At 43.5% G+C, this 14,399-nt stretch overlaps 1 protein-coding gene across 2 annotated transcripts in view; it reads left to right on the top strand.

Moving 5' to 3' along the window:
* Window positions 1-14,399, top strand: part of TMEM200A (transmembrane protein 200A) — a 204,794-nt gene that overhangs the window by 15,110 nt on the left and 175,285 nt on the right. The window lies entirely within an intron of this gene.

Raw genomic sequence — 14,399 nt, 5'->3', positions numbered from 1 at the left:
ATAGGTTACGATTAAAGCAAACACAATTTATGCGAGTTAGGCATAAGGTCCAATTTTCCAAAACATGGTTATTCTGGCTAGACTTCAACAGTTAATTACTTGTTATCAGTGGAATTTTGCATTTCCTATAAAGCCCTAAACCTGGATTATCAAGTGGTACTTTCATTGAACAATTTTTATCTGTCATTCATGGGAGAGAGAATTTACAGGTACTTAATACCACAGGTCTGTTTTTTTTATGCCAAAAGGTAGTTTGCTGGGCCATCAGACTCTAGCAAATAAGCATGGTTGCCTGTCCCTGTTTTCTAGAAGCAAGTGCAATGCACACATACCCATTTCATGAAAATGTGCATGTAAAGCCTAAGTGCAATAACAATAAAAAACAGAAAAATCAGCACAAGGGATATAATTTACAGTCAGTAGGATGTGTCCCTTGTACTTAATTTTTCACGTGAAATCTTCCTCATCTGATGCCACCACCACTTCTCTGAATGAAACAGGATCTATAAATGGAGGGGGTGGACCTTTATTCATCGTCCATCCTCCATTCATTAATCTTTTTTCATTCATAGAAGCTGCAGTAAAACTTCTATGAATAGAGGAGCTGGGCAGAACAGATGGGCATAGTTAGAGAGCCTGTGACAATCTTTTATTTCTATTAACCCCCACCACACCAGAAGATTACAACGGTGGGAGTCATGGATAGAGGAGGATTTCACTTAACAGAAAAGGCATCAGCATAAGGGACAAATCCTACCTATAAGTTATATTTCTTGTGATGACTTTTCTATTTTTTTTTGGCTGCAGTTAGGCTTTAAATAGAGCCTTTCAGAATGTGCAATGCATTAGCTGGCTTGCTTTTTAAAGTACTTGCTATAGAGATGACACATTCACCTTCTTTCACTGCTTGATGAGTCAGAGACCCAAATAGAGTCTGTAGTGGCAGGATCTGTGACCCCCAAATACAGCTGATTACCTGTGGTCTGATGCGATGAAGATAAACTTATTTGGTTCAGATGGTGTCAAGTCTGTGTGGCGGTAACCATGTAGAAGTACAAAGACAAGTTTGTCTTGCCTACAGTCAAGCATGGTGGTGGGAGTGTCATGATCTGGGACTGCATGAGTGATGCTGACACTGGGGAGCTACAGTTCATTGAGGGAACCATGAATGCCAACATGTATTGTGACATACTGAAGCAGAGCATGATCCCCTCCCTTCTGAGACTGGGCCACAGGGCAGTATTCCAACATGATAACGACCCCTAACACACCTCCAAGATGACCACTGCTTTGCTAAAGAAGCTGAGGTTAAGGTGATGGACTGGCCAAGCATGTCTCCAGATCTAAACCCTATTGAGCCTTTCTGGGGTATCCTCAACCCGAACGTGGAGGAGCGCAAGGTCTCTAACGTCCACCGTGATGTCACCATGAAAGAGTGGAAGAGGACTCCAGTGGCAACCTGTAAAGCTCTGGTGAACTCCATGCTCAAGAGAGTTAAGGCAGTGCTGGACAATAATGGTGGCCACACAAAATATTGACACTTGGGCCCAATTTGGACATTTTCCCTTAGGGGTGTACTCACTTTTGTTGCCAGCAGTTTAGACATCAATGGCTGTTTGTTAAGTTAATTTGAGGGATCAGCAAATTTACACTGTTATACAAGCTGTATACTCACTACTTTGCATTGTAGCAAAGTGTAATTTCTTCAGTGTTGTCACATGAAAAGATATAGTAAAATATTTACAAAAATGTGAGGGGTGTACTTTTGTGAGATACTGTAAATATATATAAATATATTTATACACACAGTATATAACACCGCCACAGCAGTCATATTGTCCCTAATTACCATCACACCAGTTACAGTGTCCCTGATCACTGCTGCACCATTCCCACTGCCCCTGATCACCACCACACCAGTCCCAGTATTCCTGATCATCACACACCAGTCATATTGTCCCTGATCACCACCACACAAGTTACAGTGTCCGTGATCACTGACACACCAATCCCGGTATACCTGATCACCCCCACACCAGTCATATTGTCTCTTAATCACCGCCACACCAGTTACAGTGTCACTGATCACCGCCACACCAGTTACAGTGTCCCTGATCACTGCTACACCATTCATTATTAGATGTGTAATTCATGACCCTAGATAGCCTTAATGTGCTCCTTGGATTTTGAGCCTCTAAATGTGGCTAGGCTATAACAAAAGTCCCATGCATGTAGTATTGCCATACTCATAACAAATAGCAGAATGTGTTTTGGGGTGTAACCCTATGTATGCATTTGCTGTGTGTTAGAACTATCTTATTAATTGACAATTTGTGTAAAAATACATTTTCTTTTTCTGAATTTTCCTAAAATTTGGGTAAAAACAACATTTTTAAAAGACTCACTATACCTTTTAGTGTGCTTTCATTAAATAATTTTCTTGGCTGTTTCTACTGTTTTGGAGCTCGAGGGCCTCCAATAATGTGATAGGCAGGTCTTAAATTAGATGTTTATTTTTTGTGCCTAGAATGCCAAAAGGTGCTCCTTGGTTTTGGATCCCCTATGCGGCTAGGCTGGGAAAAAGTTTCACACATATGTTATCGTACCAAAATGTGATTTGGGGTGTAATTTTAAGTATGCCTATGCTGTGTGTGAGAAATACCCTTTTTTGTTTCATTAAAAACAAATGTGAGTAAAAAAAGTAAAAAAAAAAAACACAATGGCTCTTACTACTGTAAATACCTTGCATTGTCTACTTTCCAAAAATGGGTCATTTGGGGGTATGTGTACTGTCCTGATATTTTAGGGTCTCAAGAAATTAGATAGGCAGTCATTACATCAGGACTAATCTTTTTTTCAAATATTTATACCATAGATTGTGGACTCATTTTTACCAAAGAGATGTAGCAGAATACACTTTGGCCTAAATTTATATATATAAAAAAAAAATATTCTTTTGCAAATTTTCATAATAGAAACTAAAAATAAATGTTTATTTTCTTTCAAAATATTAAAAATTTTTTGAATAAAGAAAAAAATGGTGATTAAATACCACCATTAATTAATTTGGGTAAAGTGTTATATGCCTGAGTAATTGTCATTCAAATTATGGCAGTGTTAAAAGCTGAAAATCGGCCTAGACTAGAAGGGAGTGAACCCTTGGTAGGATTAATGACCAATACATTGGTGTCCATGTTGGACATCTTATTTCACATAATTACTATTATGGAAATTATTAAATAAAATCTGAACTTGAACACCAAAAGTGGCAATTTGGTCATTGATTCATATGGACAAATAGAGCAGTAAATGCAGCCTGTGGTACTATAGCTAGATTAACACCGCTAGGAGCAGGGCATACTGCACTGGCCGGGAGACATTTGCATAAAACAAATTGGGCACCTAGCAAGCTCATCTTTTAGCAACATCTGTTAATGGTAACCTCAACATTTAAAGCTAAAATCCAAGAACAGTTAAAAACAAAGCGCCGCTGCAGGCGGGTTTGCAGCACTGCCCCATTGTTTTCTATGGGAAGTGGCGCTTTAGGAGCCGTAAATATACAGCTCCAAAAATGCGGCTTAACCGTCCTGCAAGTGCACCGCCCCAGTGCGAAAGCCCTCGGGCTTTCACACTGGAGAGACAGCAGCGGCTGTTTCAGGGTGCTTTGCAGGCGGTATTTTTAAGCGCTGTAGTGCCTGTAAAGCGCCCCAGTGTGAAAGGGGCCTGACAGATTAAACGGTGTTCATTCCCAGCACATAGTCCTATGCGCTATTCCAGTTACAGATAAATACAAAATTGTATTGCATTTCCTAAAGTACAGCTCATAAAGTGTTTAGAGCCAAAGCCTTGAGAAAGGCTACAATTACCTACAGTATATCAGCCCAGCTTTTCCATTCTTGGAGGAATTTGACACGGTGCACACTGTATGTACAATTCTTTTTACATTGTTTGAAACGTATGGCTCCATATCGGAAACACAAACTAACACAGCTGGTTTCTAGATTTTACATTGTGGATTCCATTCCTTTCTTTTGCATGTGACCTCAATGCCTTACTGCTCAGTATGAGAAGAGAGTTGCTAGGATTAATATAGAATAGTTTTTTGGTTGCTCTGCTTAACACAGAAACAGCTAGGTAACTTTAATGTCTGTTTGCTTAACAGAAAGCTGTTACATAGTTACATAGTAGGTGAGGTTGAAAAAAGACGCAAGTCCATCAAGACCAACCTATGTGTGTGATTATATGTCAGTACTACATTGTATATCCCTGTATGTTGTGGTTGTTCAGGTGCTTATCTAAAACTTTTTTGAAACTATTGATGCCCCCCGCTGAGACCACCATCTGTAGAAGGGAATTACACATCCTTGGAAGGATCTGTAGACTTGTGCTTTTAACCCCTTTTGGTGTGCTATATAGTCAGCTGAGGGTTGGAAAAAGGGAACACTGGTTAGTGTTCTGAAGAGCTTGTCCAACTATTTGCTCCTGCATAGGACTTTTTGATCGCCAAGCAGTCTGACATAAATGTCTTGTACCTGAGGAGCTTTCCCTGCTACCACTACTACTGAGAGACTTTGCTTGCTCCTGAAGCTTCTTGGTGCTACTTTCAAGGAGACGTCTGCTATCTGCTATCAGCATGGACTTCACCAAAGCTTAACCGAGAGATCAGTTAGGTGTCCTCAATTATGAATAGCTCTATTTCGTGGAGTATCTCACTAAATCTCCTTCCCTATCCAAGTTCTCCAAAAAAAAAAACCCCCCTAGACTGGTCATTAAAGACGAGTAGAAGCGTGTGGCTGTGTGAATCTACCTTGTGCCCGGCTGCGGAGAAAAAGTGGGGGAGACCTGCGCAAACTACCAGCGGCTCCTACGATGGTAGTGCTACATACCTTTTCTGCACCCATTACTGCTCAGCCCATAAGCACTGCTTTATAGGCAAACATTCAACTGACAGCTCATCTACAGTCCTGCCAATATTGGATACACTTCTTCTCTACTTTTTCTTCACTCCTTCTGAAGTCCTAGACTCTTGTTTTTAAATGGGGCCCCAGAATTAAATCCAGAAATTCATACATACAGGGTGAATTTTAACCCCTGATTTTTCTATCCTTTATAACAGGGGTCTCCAAATCCCGACCCGCTTGTGTCTTTTCCCTGGCCTGCGACTCACCCAGACTCATGTCATTGCCGATCTGTTGCCTTTTAAAAGCAGCAAATCAGTAGTAAAACTGGCAGGCCCCACAAACCAATCCGCTCCCCCACACCTTCCCATGCTGCCACACTGTGCTGAGGATTGGCTGCTGAGACCGCCTGTCCTAGCAACCAATGATGTCATCAGCGCGGCACCTTCTGGCGTCCCGCCTGCTGTTTGTATTAGAGTTCAGGATCCTTCCACATGTGTAGCAGCGGGAGGGAGTTGGGAGGTGCAGGAGAGCTGCTCAGGGCAAGAGGCAAATGGCAAATGTACATGTACAGGAACAGGAGACTCTGCTGGGGAGACTGCTGGGGACACTGATCCTGGGGACACTGCTGATGGGGACACTCACTGGGGAGACTGCTGATGGAGACACTGATGTTGGTCAGACTGCTGATGGGGACACTCACTGGGAAGACTGCTGGGGACACTTGCTGGGGAGACTGCTGGAGACACTGATGCTGGGTACACCGATGCTGGGTACACTGATGCTGAGGACACTGATGCTGGGGACACTGATGCTGGGGACACTGATGCTGGGGACACTAATGCTGGAGACACTGATGCTGGGGACACTGATGCTGGGGAGACTGATCCTGGGGACACTGATGATGGGGAGACTGCTGGGGACACTGATCCTGGGAACACTGAGGATGGGGAGACTGATTCTGGGGAGCCTGACCCTGGGGAGACTGCTGATGGGAACACTGATGATTTGGACACTCTGCTTGGGACACTGATGATAGGGAGACTGATAATTTGGACACTCTGCTGGGGACACTGATGCTGGGGAGACTGCTGGGGACACTGATCCTGGGGGTACTGATCCTGAGGAGACTGCTGATGGGGGCACTGATGATTTGGACACTCTGCTGGGGACACTGATGCTGAAGAGACTGCTGGGGACACTGATCCTGGGGACACTGATCCCGAGGAGACTACTGATGGGGACACTGAGGATTTGGACACTCTGCTGTGGACACTGATGCAGGGGAGACTACTGGGGACACTGATCCTGGGGACACTGATCTGAGGAGACTGCTGATGGGGACACTGATGATTTGGACACTCTTCTGGGGACACTGATGCTGGGGAGACTGCTGGGGACACGGATCCTGGGGGACACTGATGATGGGGAGACTGCTAGGGACACTGATCCTGGGAACACTGATGATGGGGAGACTTCTGGGGACACTGATCCTGGGGACACTGATGCTGGATACACTGTTGCTGGGGACACTGATAACGGGGACACTGATTATTTGGACACTTTGCTGGAGACACTGCTACTGGGAGACTCTGATGGGGACACTGATGATGAGGAGACTCTGATGGATGGGGGACACAGATATGGGGACACTGGTATTGGGGAGACTCTGATGGGGACACAGATGTGCGGAAATGCTCTGATGGGGACACAATGTGCAAGGAGACTCTGATTGGGACACAAACATGCAGAAAAGCTCTGAGGGGCACACAGACAATGTGGAAAGGCTATGATGAGATTATTTAAATTGTATTCATTTATTTATAAATAACACATTTTTTCGGCCCGCAAATATTTGTAAAATCTACTATGTGGCCCCCGGGCTAAAACGTTTTGGGACCCCTGTTTTATAGACTAAAATGCTGGTTCTAATTCTTGTATTTTTTTTCCAGACAATGCAGCAGATATGTTTGGGTTTTCAAACAATGGTTTTGGTCATGTTCTAGTTTTCCATGAAAAGAAAATGATCTAAATCAAGAGACACACAGGCAAAGAACATTTTTACAAGAATGGTGATCTTGTTTAACTAAAATCTTTCCTTTAAAGAGACCTTGACCTTGCCTTTAACATTTTAAGGTTAACAACAATGTTAAAATGTAGGCACATTGTGGTTTGTAAAAGTACTTGTGTTAGCCTTGAAATTAAAGTGTCACTAAGGTCCCATTCACATGGCGTTCCGATCAGGTCCACTTATCAGTTTTTCAGGCGGACCTGATCGGATGCTCCATTCACCAATATGGACAGGCGAATATCAGCGGTGACATGTCCGCTGACATGCGCCGGTATCCGATCCGATCCTGTCCGTAAAATCCAGACGGATGGCAACCCTATTTTCCATCCGTCTGGAGAATCAGGACGGATAGGATCAGATGAAAACGGACAGTGGGACTCTGACAAGTCTCTCTCCGCACAGTGAGCGGAGACGGACCTGTCATCTGGCTGCTCAGTGGGGATCAGCAGATCGATCCCTGCTGAGCAAAGCAGAGTCTGTACATGGACAAGCCCATGTGAAAGGACCTTAAGGGCTCATTTACTCTTGCTTCAGCTTCAACGCACATTAATGGCTAGTTTACACTTGCTTTAAAAAAAAGCTTTGGACAGGCTTTGTTAAAGCTCTCTGAACACTAGTCAAAGCTCCTGTCACTAAATAAAATTGTTTAGCTTACAGTCCTGTTTACACTGCCTCACCGAAGCCCCACCAAAGGCTCATCGAATCCTCATCGAAGCCCCATGAAGCCTCATCGAAGCACTAAGCAAAAGCAAGGTGTAAACAGGACTGTAAGCTAACCATTTTATTTAGTGACAAGGGCTTTGACTGGCGTTCAGGGAGCTTTAACAAAGTGTGTCCGAAGTATTGTTTTGAAGCAAGTGTAAACTAGCCTTAAATAATTTCCTTAGGGCTCATTTACACTTGCTTCTGCTTCAACACACATTAAAGGCTAGTTTACACTTGCTTCAAAACAATGCTTCGGATAGGCCGCGTACACACCGGCGGACTGTCTGCCCAACTTAGTCCGCCGAAACACATTTCAGCGGACAGTCCGCTCGTGTGTGGGCTTCAGCGGACTTTTTTAGCGGACAGTCTGGCGGACTAAGTCTTTCGGAATGTTGGAAAGACTGTCCGTCGGACTCGCATTTCAGCGGACAATCCGCCCGTGTGTGTGCCAGTCCGCCGTACTTTTGAAATGAGCGGGCTTTTCCCGCCCGGAGAAAAGTCCGCTCATTTCGAGCGGGTATCCAGATAGGCGGGGCCCGCGAAGGAGACGTTGCTGGCCCCGCCACCTGGTATGGACTTAAAGGGGAACCCCAACGCCGAAAAAAATCGGCGTGGGGGTCCCCCCCAAGTCCACAACAGACCCTTGTCCGAGCACGCTACCCGGCCGGCCAGGAAAGGGGGGCGAGCGAGCGCCCCCCCCTCCTGAGCCGTACCAGGCCGCGTGCCCTCAACATGGGGGGGTGCCTTGGGGAAGGGGGGACCGCGCGGCCCCCCACCCCAAAGCACCTTGTCCCCATGTTGATGAGGACAAGGGCCTCTTCCCGACAACCCTGGCCGTTGGTTGTCGGGGTCTGCGGGCGGGGGGCTTATCGGAATCCAGGAGCCCCCTTTAATAAGGGGGCCCCCGGATACCGGCCCCCCCACCCTATGTGAATGAGTATGGGGTACAATGTACCCCTACCCATTCACCTGTGAAAAAAAGTACAAAAAAAACACAACACAGGGTTAAAATATTTTATTGCACAGCTCCGGGGGTCTTCCGTCTTCGGGGGTCTTCTCGCCGGACTCCTCTGCTATCTTCTTGTAGCTCTTTTGCTAGCGGAGGAGTCCGGCTTTCTTCCGCGCCGCCGGCCTCTTCTCCCGACTTCGTCTACCTGGAGACGTGCTCGAAATGAGCGGACTTTCCTCCGCGTGTGTGGGCGAGTCCGTTCATTTCAAAAGTAGGGCGGATTGTATGGCGGACTTAGTCCGCCGTATTAGTCCGCTCAAAAAGTGCCGTGTGTGGGCAAGTCCGTTTATTTGAAAGTATGACGGACTGTCCGTCGGATTGTCTGACGGACTAAGTTGGCCAGACAGTCCGCCACGTGTGTACGCGGCCATAGGCTTTGTTAAAGCTCTCTGAACGCTAGTCAAAGCTCCTGTCATTAAATAAAATGGTTAGCTTACAGTCCTGTTTACACCTTGCCTTTGCTTTGCTTCGGCTTTCCTTCAAAAATGATACCCCATGTAGCTTTAGTGGTGCTTCAAAGCGTCTTCAGAGCCTCCATAGAAGTCTATGGCAAAGCCCCACTGAAGCCTCATCAAAGCCCCACAAAGCCCCACCAAAGATTTATCAAAGCCCCATCAAACCTTAACCATAGCCTCATCAAAGCACCACCAAAGCCCCATTGAAGCCTCATCAAAGCCCCACAAAGCCCCACCAAAGATTTATCAAAGCCCCATCAAACCTTAACCAAAGCCTCATCAAAGCACCACCAAAGCCCCATCGAAGCCTCATCGAAGCACTAAGCAAAAGCAAGGTGTAAACAGGACTAATCTAACCATTTTATTAATGACAGGAGCTTTGACTGGCATTCAGGGAGCTTTAACAAAGTGTGTCCAAAGCATTGTTTTAAAGAAAGGGTAAACTAGCCCATATTCTCCAAATATAAGACATGCAAATTCACTACTTTATGGCTCTGTAATCTATTTTTCATTAAATTGTTTCTAACTGCCACTTGGTAATGTTCTCTGTAAACTCCCACATTTCTTCTTTTTTTAGGTAACCAGCTATTTGAGTCTTGTTTGCCACCTGCTGCATTGAAGAATTTGGCCTTTATTTTTAACTAATGTACTTTAGGGCTGTTACTCAAGGGACCTGCTTTTCCTCACACTTCAGGCCAGCTGTCTCTGCATCTTCTCATACAAATATTGCTTTGCTAGAGAGCCCTATATATTTTCTGCTAAATCACCTCCGCTTATTGAGAAGCTTTGGGGCAGTTACTTCACAGTCCTAACAAGTTATTGAACTTAGTTGAAAGTTAGGCTCCATTCACATCTAGGCATTTTTGGACGTTTTTCTGCATGAAGCCTCAGCTCTAAAAACGTCTAACAAGACAAATCCCATTCATTTCAATGGCCCCTGTTCACATCTGAGCGCTCTGTCGCCTAAAGCAAAATGCCCATCGCTCAAAAAAGTACATAAACTGCTTTTTTGGCAGATTATAGGCGTTTTAATTCCTTTACATTGGTGACCTTCTCAACTTCAAAACAGCTGTATAAAAACCCTGCAAAATCTTTGCAAAAGCACTAGAAAAAACGCCTATAAAATAGCAACACCTAGTGAATGGAGCCTTATGGGCCGTACACACGATAGAATTTTCTGACAACAAATTTTGGATGTGAGCTTGTTGTCGGAAAGTCCGACCGTGTGTATGCTCCATAGAACTTTTGTTGTCGGAAATTTCCACCAACAAATTTTTGAGAGCAGGTTCTCAAATTTTCCGACAACAAGACTTGTCGGAAATTCCAAGCGTGTGTACACAATTCCTACGCACAAAAGTCCACACATGCTCGGAATCAAGCAGAAGAGCCACACTCGCTATTGAACTTAATTTTTCTCGGCTTGTCGTACGTGTTGTACGTCACCGCGTTCTTGACGTTCAGAATTTCCGACAACATTTGTGTGACCATGTGTATGCAAGACAAGTTTGAGCCAACATACGTCGGAAAAAAATCCATGGTTTTGTTGTCGGAAAATCTCATCGTATGTACAGGGCTTTAGAGTTTATGTTCATGAATAGAGAACAGTAAATCTTCTATGTTTCTATGTTTAAGTTTTCTATGTTTCAAAAGTAAGTTAATTAAAACACACTCAGTATAGACATATGTCTATACTTATGTATAAGTTAAAAGGCCAAATAACAACCAAAAAAAAAAGCAGATTTGATGGGCTCTTTTATGTTCTATGAAAATACTTTTGTAGAGTGATAGTTCACTAATTTAGACTATTATTGCATTGTTCATGCAAGAAATTAGAAATTAAAAAGTTTCTGCCCTTTTCAATTTGCCCCCAGCAAGATTAATTTGGAATAGTAAAACTGACCTTTTTGGTTCATAAAACAGATGTACACTTTGTAACTGAGTTACTAATTATGGTTTCCCGCTCTCTCCTGTATTGTATAATATATTAGTATTAATATAAACTATAATATTAGCTTTTATAACCAATTTCTCAATAACAATACAGGGACAGAGTGGTGTCACCCTATAACAGGAAGTACCTGGACCACCAGGCATTATTTTAATGAAAGCTGCAGATTTTAAAATATTGAAAATTACTTTTGCATTTTATTTACATGTTAAAATGTGTATGAGATGTTTGTGATTGGTTTTACATATATATTTTTTTGTTTTAATATAAGCCTATCAGCTGTTTCATGTACTTTCAAATAGTCTCTTAGAGTTGTCAGAATCATTAACAATTATTCAGTAAGCAAATCTATATTTAATACTTAAAGTGATACAAGCATCAATCAAAATAAGATAGTTTAGGTTTGTTAAAATGTAATGAAGCTTTCTGTGATATTTTATGACAGTTGAAGGTACTTTTAGGCTGGGTTCACACTTATACCGGATGCGGCTCACAGCAGGGGTCCGGCATTTTGTGTTTCAGGGATGAATCAGGCCTAATTTTTTTCCTGAATTTGGACCTGAAATGGAGATAAAGACGCACAGGACCCCTGTGCAATCCATTCCGCAGCTGCCCCGAAGATATGTAGATAGAGAGCCAGTCACAATTTCCTGTCATGCAAATTGGAATGCATGAAAACCTGCATCCAATTTGTACTAGTGTGAACCCAGCCTTAAATGTGACTTGACAGAACATGAGCAGATCAAATGATCAGTGTCAGATATGTGAGTTCCTGAAGAAGAATAAGCAAATGTCTTTGTTCCCACAACGTGTGGCCATTTGCCACCTTATAGGTGTTTTTCTGCCTAAAAGCTATAATAGTAAGCACTTTTCAATGCTTGATTTTCACTAGGATTTTTAAAGAAGAACTAAAGACAAAACTTTTTTTTGGATAGTCCTTTTTTTTGTTTGTTTGTTTGTTTGTTTCCAATCTGAGTCCTATTGGGGAAATTTCCCTTAACTTCCTGTCCCATAAACAAAACAGGCAGGAAGTGAGTGAAAATTCCTTTGAAGTGAGAGAATCCCTGGTTGTCACAAGGGTCGCCAGAACTATTGTCCTTCTTGGAAGACATCCTTCCTATTCCTGTTATGGGATTTTCCTTTACTTTTACTCTTGGTGATAACCATAAACAGGACAAACAGAGAATATGGTGAATATCCCTAATGAGACACAGACAGCAATAAAAACCCGCCAGGTGTCCTAATTTTTCTCCTCTTCAAATCCCCCCCCCCCCCCCCCCCCAAACAAAAAAAAAAAAGCTTTGACTTGAGTTGATAAGATGATAAGACATAAGATAATAACTGCTGAATGATGCCCCTTTTAGCAGGATTGGGCAACAATCTTGTCTTTGGATGATTTTGCCAGGTGACTGTGTGGGACAAAGACAACTTAGGAAGCCTGTTCCCTTTAACCACTTAAGACAAGGACCAATTTGCAGCCAAAGGACCAGGCCCCTTTTTGCGATTCGGCACTGCGTCATTTTAACTGACAATTGTGCGGTCCTGTGACGTAGCTCCCAAACAAACTTGGCATCCTTTTTTCCCCACAAATAGAGCTTTCTTTTGGTGGTATTTGATCACCTCTGCATTTTTTATTTTTTGCGCTATAAACAAAAATATAGCGACAATTTTGAAAAAATGCAATATTTTTTACTTTTTGCTATAATAAATATCCCCAAAAAATATATAAAAAAACATTTTTTTCCTCAGTTTAGGCCGATACGTATTTTTCTACATATTTTTGGTTAAAAAATCACAATTAGCGATTATTGATTGGTTTGCGCAAAAGTTATAGCGTTTACAAAAAAGGGGATAGTTTTATGCCATTTTTATTAATATTTTTTAATGGTGGCGATCAGCGATTTTTATTGTGACTGTGACATTATGGTGGACACATCGGACATTTTTGACACATTTTTGGGACCATTGTCTTTTATACAGCAATCAATGCTATTTAAATGCACTGGTTCCTGTGTAAATGACACTGGCAGTGAAGGTTAACCACTAGGGGGCAGTGTAGGGGTTATGTATGACGCTATGTGTTTTTTTCTATTGTAGGGGGCGTGGCTTGGCATGTGACGTCACTGATCGTCCTTCCCTATAAAAAGGAACAGACGATCGGTGACAGCCACACAGGGAAGCACGGGGAGAGGTTTGGTTACACAGACCTCTCCTCGTTCTTCAGCTCTGTGACCCGATCGCGGGACCCCAGCGGCGATCGGGTCCGCTGGTCCTGCAGCCACGGTCCGCGTCGGGAGCACGCTGCCGGCGGCGTGCCCCGACCCACAGCTGGGCAATTAAAGAGCCACGTACAGGTACGTGATTTTGCCCAGCCGCACCATTCTGCCGACATATATCAGCGTGAGGCGGTCCTTAAGTGGTTAATAAGCTAACACTAGGAGCATTGTTTAGACTTTGTGCTGTAAGCCAAACCAAATAAAACGTCCATGTCCAACTTCTCTTTAAATCTGTGGCTGTTCTTAGCCCCCGTACACACGGTCGGACATTCTGACAACCAAATCCGTTGGATTTTGTCCGACGGATTTTGTCCGAAACTGTTGCATACACCCGGTCGGACAAAGTTGTCGGAAAATCCGATTGTACATAACGTGATGACGTTATTTCGTTACGACGGGACTCAAGTTCAGGCTAGTAGCCAATAGCTTTGGTCTAGGAATTTGATCTGAGCATGCGTGGCACTTTGTCCGCAGAGTAGGCTACACATGATCGGAGTATGTCCGATTGGAGCATTTTGTCAGAAAATTTTACGGACAAGTTGGAAAACTTGGTCCATCGGATACTCAGACGGAAACAGTCCGATGGAGACCACACACAGTCGGATTATTCCGATAGGACACATTCCGTCGGAATCTCAGACCGTGTGTACAAGGGCTTAGAGTTCAGTGCACCATAGAAGGTGGAAAAATCCTATCCAGATAGTAGACATTTCCAGTAGCATCTAACAATCAAAGTTGCTTGCTGAGGATTGAGTGTACCAATAGGCATTCTGATTGTTTCACAAATAGATGTCAGCAGGACCAGGTGTTTGCCTCTATGTAGGTATTAAAAGCAATTTTAATACCTGTTGGCTATCCTCCTTCTATGCTGAACCCGGCCACTGGGAAGATCATATGACTAGCCCGGAGTGCACTCACAATAGGTAAGTATAGACATCCTTCCTCTACAGGGTAGTTAGTATAAGGCAGTGATGGCGAACCTTGGCACCCCAGATGTTTTGGAACTACATTTCCCATGATGCTCAACTACACTGCAG

The sequence above is a fragment of the Lithobates pipiens genome, unplaced genomic scaffold (assembly GCF_037356315.1).
Source record: "Lithobates pipiens isolate NorthernLeopardFrog02 unplaced genomic scaffold, aLitPip1_a1.2 Scaffold_18, whole genome shotgun sequence".
NCBI classification, from domain to species: domain Eukaryota; kingdom Metazoa; phylum Chordata; class Amphibia; order Anura; family Ranidae; genus Lithobates; species Lithobates pipiens.
Note: the sequence above shows the minus strand (reverse complement) of the source record. Positions and strands in the feature narration are given on the sequence as shown.